The sequence below is a fragment of the Typopeltis vanoorti genome, chromosome 5 (genome assembly GCF_054136105.1).
Source record: "Typopeltis vanoorti isolate ZY-2024b chromosome 5, IOZ_Tvanoo_1.0, whole genome shotgun sequence".
NCBI lineage: Eukaryota > Metazoa > Arthropoda > Arachnida > Uropygi > Thelyphonidae > Typopeltis > Typopeltis vanoorti.
Genome location: NC_143553.1, coordinates 69,304,880 through 69,310,753, shown reverse-complemented (window position 1 = coordinate 69,310,753; position 5,874 = coordinate 69,304,880).

Genomic DNA, 5,874 nt, shown 5'->3' with positions numbered 1-5,874 from the left:
ATAGGTGGAAACATAAACGCCTGAAAGCAGCTCTACTTATCGGTTCAGGTGCCTCCGTACAGCCCTAAATATGGTGAGCCAGGTGCTCGCTAACCTTTAATATAAGACTATTTCATAAGCGATGAAGGGATCGGAGTCCATGGGACTGATATCCATCAAGCCACATCAGTTATCAGTTATCAGAGAAATTTAAACGTAAGTTTTAAAAGAGGTATACCGTGAGTAGACATATCGATACAAAATTAATAACGGAAAAAACTCACGTACAGAGATTATTTAATAGTATAATTTTCGCCCGTGTGTCACAGGCATCTTCCATTTGACCATTGACGTTACTGACAGGATGGGTGAAGCACAAGTGCTTTTCTTATTCCCCTTTATCTGTAATGAGAGTTATTTGGGAATGGGAGATTTGTGAGCAATTAAGCTCGCCCTCTGAGGGCAGTAGTGTTAGCTATGATCGGTTGAGAGAAGAATAGCCTTCGGTCTTTTGTGTTTGTAGTAATCAGTCTCATTGTAATTGATAGCTTGCACGATTAGTGGGTTTGAATGTGAACTTGACTTCACGAAGAATTTTTCTGCAAGATCACGAAGAGATGTATGGAGTGCCGGTTTCTCGGTGAATTTGTGAATTTCTGATGAACCACGGTGCATCCAGGATCATCCTAAGGCATTTGTTTTGGATTCTCTATAATTTTGAAATGTTTGATCTTGAAGTGTGACTCCATGCTGGTGAGGCGTAGGTGATGACTGGACGTATTACCATCCGGTAAAGAAGCAATTTATTATGTAGGTTCAATTTGCTCTTGCGGTTGATCAATGGGTAGAGCTGAGCTATGACTTTAGATTTGGAGCAATGAGATTGATGTGTTTGTTGAAAAGGAGTTTCTTGTCCATCAATACTCCAAGATATTTGGTCTCTGAATGCCATGGGATCTTTTGGCCAGAGAGCAGGATATCTTCTTTGTTGCAGATCTTTCTTCTTGAAAACATCATGGCTGAGCTTTTGAGGGGGTTCACTTGAATCCTCCAGTTGGTGAACCAGTTTGCTAGCTCATTGATACTTCCTTGGAGACTAGTGATTGCTAGGCGAGGGCTGAGTGATCTAGCTAGAATAGCGGTGTCAACGGAATTGAAAAAACAATTCCGTTGAGTTGTACTTGCATGTATCTTTCATTGATATATGAATATATGAGTTTCACAAGTTTAATTGGGATATTGTTTTCAATTAGTTTGAAGATAAGTCCTTGATGCCAGACCTTATCAAAGGCCTTGGCAACATCCAAAAACACAGCAGCAGTGTGAAGGTGCCAGTTAAAACCATGAGTGATATGTTCTGTTAGTCGGTGAATTTGTTGCACCGTGTTGTGAGCTTTGCGAAACCCAAATTGCTCATTTGGGATTATTTTCTGTTGGTCCACTGCTGATTGTAGTCTTGATAGGATGACCTTTTCTATTACTTTGCCAAGACAGGAAAGAAGACTGATGGGCCTGTAGCTTTGGGGAAGTTGTCGGTTATTACCAGGTTTTTTCAGAGGTATAATGTCCGCGATTTTCCAATCTGTGGGAAAGTACTGGAACCTAAAAATGGAATTGGTAATATTAACTAGATGAATTATGGCTTTCCGTGGGAGTAGCTTTATTATTCTATTGGTAATGCCGTCCGGGCCGGGGGCCTTTTTATTCTTCAGATGGGAAATGACATTTATTATTTCTGTTGGAGATGTGGGGGTGATGGTTTCTGAATCATCTTTAGGCTGACTTAGTGCATATCTAACTTTACGATGAACTTTGTAAATAAGATTGATATTTAAGTTTGCATAAGATGGGCTGCATTGATTTTCCAGATTGTCAATTAGGGCTTCTACTTTTTCTTCATCTGTGTGTGCAACTCCAAGATTGGTTTTTAAAGGGGGAAGTGGTTGTCTTTTGGTACGAAGAGAATTTACAAACTTCCACATGGAGTTATCTTCTGGGTTGATTTCCTTCAGTTTGGTTTCCCATTTGGAGTTCCTGTGGCCATGGAGGGCTTCTCGAACCTGTCTGTTCAAAGTGTTTAAGGTTGCTTTGTCCTGCGGGGCTCTGGTGTTGTGATATCGCTTTCTGGCCTTGTTTTTGGCTCTAATCTGGTCCATTATCTCTTCTGGGATCCAGTTAGGAGCGTGAAAGACAATGGTTTGAGTGACTGATGCTATTGCTGCGTTGATTTGCCTAGTTAAATTGTTTACAGCATGATCTATTTCTTCTTTTTTATGAATGACAGGGGGAGGACCGATGTGGATTGGAAGAACCTTGGAGAGCTTATCCCATGGTATGAAAGAATGATGGGGAGAGAGCTGGTCTTGAAGTCCTAACCTGAGTAGGATGGGATTATGATCTGAGTTAAGCTCTTCTACTGTCTCCAGCTGGTATTGATATTTGATGTTTCTGAGGATAACTATGTCTAATACATCAGAACTTCCTGATGGGCTGTAGTGGGTGGGCTCAGTAGGTCCAGCTACTATTGATGAGTTGAGTAATGTGTAGTTGTATAAGGTACGGCCTTTGGTGTTGATTGACGAACTGAACCAAGCCGTATGTTTGGAGTTAAGGTCTCCAGCTATAATTATGGAGTCCATGGAGCCGAGGATGGAGTCTAAGTCTGCTGTCAGTAGTGGAATACTGGGAGGATTGTACGCTGCGTAGATTTTGAGTTTGCCAGCGTTACTAGTGTGCGCTTCCACACCCGTCACCTCAAGGTTTAGAGTTTGGGGGTTGGTCAGCGAGTTGTGGCTTAAATAATTTTTAATAAAAATAGCTGTGCAGCCTCCACTAGAGTTAAGTCTGTCTGTCCTATATAAAATATAACCTCTTAGTTTTGGGTTGTTTGATGGTCTGAGGTGGGATTCACTGATCAAGATTATGTCTGGATTGTATCTTTTTGCAAATTCTTGCAGCTTGAGAATTTTGTTTGTTAGGCCATTGGCATTCCATGCTGTTATCATGAGAGAATTTGGTTTAAATTTTTTAAACATTATAGACAGCTGTTAATATGGATTGGGTTTCTAGGTAGAATCTTTTTCTGGAGAATGGTGAGGTGCTTGCTTTGCTGAATTCATGCAGCATTGTTGCAAGTGACGAGGTTAAAACTGATGTGAGATTAGAGCTTGTTCGCTCTTGAGATGGTGAAGTCTGGGTTCTTACCGCTTCCGCATATGATTTGGACATGGTTGAGGGTCGAGTGCCTTCCTGTGTTGTCGAATGTGAGGTAATATGATCTGGAGGGCGAACTGCTTGCATGTGCATTGTGTCATTTCTTGGAGAAGCGTGGTTACTTCTTAATGATCCACGTTTTTTTGGATGGAAAAGGCAACCCTTGAAATTAGAGGGATGTGGTTCTCTACAGTTGGCACAACAGGCAGGTGTCGACCTGAGTTGGTTTGATGACCCTCACCGCATTTTAGGCATCTATATGCAGCTCTGCACGGTTTTTGGGCATGCCCGAACCTCTGGCATCTGTGGCACTGCCCTGCCGATGCCTTCTTCCTTTGAGGTTCGGTTGTGATTTTGAGCTTACAGATGTCTGTTACTTCATAGATGCTTTTTTGTGTGTTGGAGATTTCCACCAACACCAGTGGCATTGGTGTTTTATCTGACCTCAACATTCAACTGACTTTGGTTGGAGTCAGTTCTTGATTGATGAGGTCAGCTGTGATCTCATCAGTTGTGATGCCTTCAGCCACTCCTCTTAGAACTACCTTTAAGTTCTTCTCGCTTGCTAGCGCAAAGGTGTGGAAGGGCAGTTTTGAGTTGTCAAACATTTTCGTCATCAAGCGATAATCAGTGACAGTGGATCTTTACACCCTCTTCAGTATTTTTTGCCCAGGAAAAATTGATATTATGTTCTCCTAGGGATCTTGAGACTGAGGTCCATTTGTCTTTATCTCGAAGGATAACTGGAGGGACCTTTTCTTTTCTGTCTTGGGAGATCTGATTTTGTTGAGTTGTTACATTATCTTCCAATTCACCTCGCGATGTTCTTCGTCTTTTATTAGATTGTTCCTCATGAGAACAATCGAACTGTCGGAGAATCTTTGTAGGTAGAACAGGTGTAATGTCCTCTTCTATGTCCAAATCATCATCTTCAGTGTCATTTACTTGAGTGAAGAGATTCAAGCAACCAGGATAATCTGTATCAAATTTCTTAAGGATGAATTTGAGAATGTCAAGTGACATATCTTTGTTTAGCTGTTGAATGGCGTCCTTGATATCGTTTACATTCTCCATTCTTGTGAACGAAATGTTAAGCTATATTTCGGATAGGTATGATGGCGAATAGAACGGGCTAGGGCCAGAAAATTGTATCAAAAGTTAAATTCTTACCTTCTATTCCGCAAACAAAGCAGATTCACAATATCTAAAACTCACTAATCACCACTGAAATCAAAAAAACATTCTTCACAACAACAACCATCATGCAAGACTACTATGCGAGCAGCCATCTTTTTTTTGCACAGGCATCTTCAGTACATTAAGCTCAAATTAAACAATAACTGACAATTCCAAAAAGCGCCACCTAAGTAGCTGGTGTAAGATAACTAAAAAGGTAAATAAATTTCCTTAAAAAAAATCAATACAATAAAAAGTTAGGAAAGATTAGCTGATTTTTAAAGTATTATCTCCCATAAAGGAGATAGACATAAGCCGTCGGATCTGTTTAAGTTAGGAGAATGAAGTAGAGTTTCACATGTTTCTTTATAAAGGCGTTCCATGAGAAACTGACTTTTGTGAAGAACTCTTGTCTTTCTCCAATGAAATCTGTGTCTAGTGAAGATGACATGTTCTGCAAGTCCAGACTTTTCAGGTTTAAAGTATTCAACATAAGATTGGTGTTCTTCTAGCCGAATAGAGGCCGATCTTCCCGTTTGTCAGAAATAAGATAATCCACAAGAGCACGGAATCTGGTAGACACCTGGATGATTAAGATGTGGAAGCTTGTCCTTAGGAGAAGTGAGAAAGGTGGAGATTTTTCTAAACGGTCGAGAGACAACAAAAATATTCATTGGTTTTAAAACTTTTGCTATACGTTCACTGATGCCTTGTACATAAGGGATAGTATAGTAATGCGCGTTATTTCTTCTGTGTTTGAAGAGGAAGACATATTAAAACTACTCAAAGTTCTTTGAATGAAGCAATTCTTATAACCATTAGATAGAAAGGAAGAAGTTATATATTGTAGTTCTTTCTGTAAAAGATCTACAATATATAATCGTCAATAATCGTCTGAAGAACAAAAGGAGTGGGCCCGATGAACCAGTGTTTTAATAGTTCCTGCCTTTTGACTGGGATGGTGATGAGATTCCGCATGGATATAATGGCCTGTATGAGTCTTCTTTCTAAAAACTGAGAAATCTAGGTTACCATCTGGTTGGCGAAGGACTAGAAGATCTAAAAAGGCTAACTGCTTATTTGATTCCACTTCTAGGGTAAACTTGATTCTTGGATGAAATGCGTTTAACTTAGTGAGAAATTGTTGAAGTTCATCCGAAGAGCCATCAGAATTTTTTGAATATTCGTATTTTTAACGATTATCCTGCCTAGTTAATACTATTAATACTACCGGTTCGTTACATTTAGCGAACCAACGTGTGGCTGTTCTGTCAAAATTTATTTAATAAATTTCAAATAATTAAAATTTTTATTATCGTAAAAGAACCACACACGCCCGGATCGTTACAGGGGCGCTTAGATAGAAATTGCATGCGGGCGACAAAGACCCTAGCGCCGGTTCTGGTCATAAGCATCCGTGTGAAATTGCAAGTCATTCCATCAAGTAGTTTGTTTTATACAGCTGTCTGAAGCAATAGTGTTATCTGTATCCCTTGAAAAGGATAA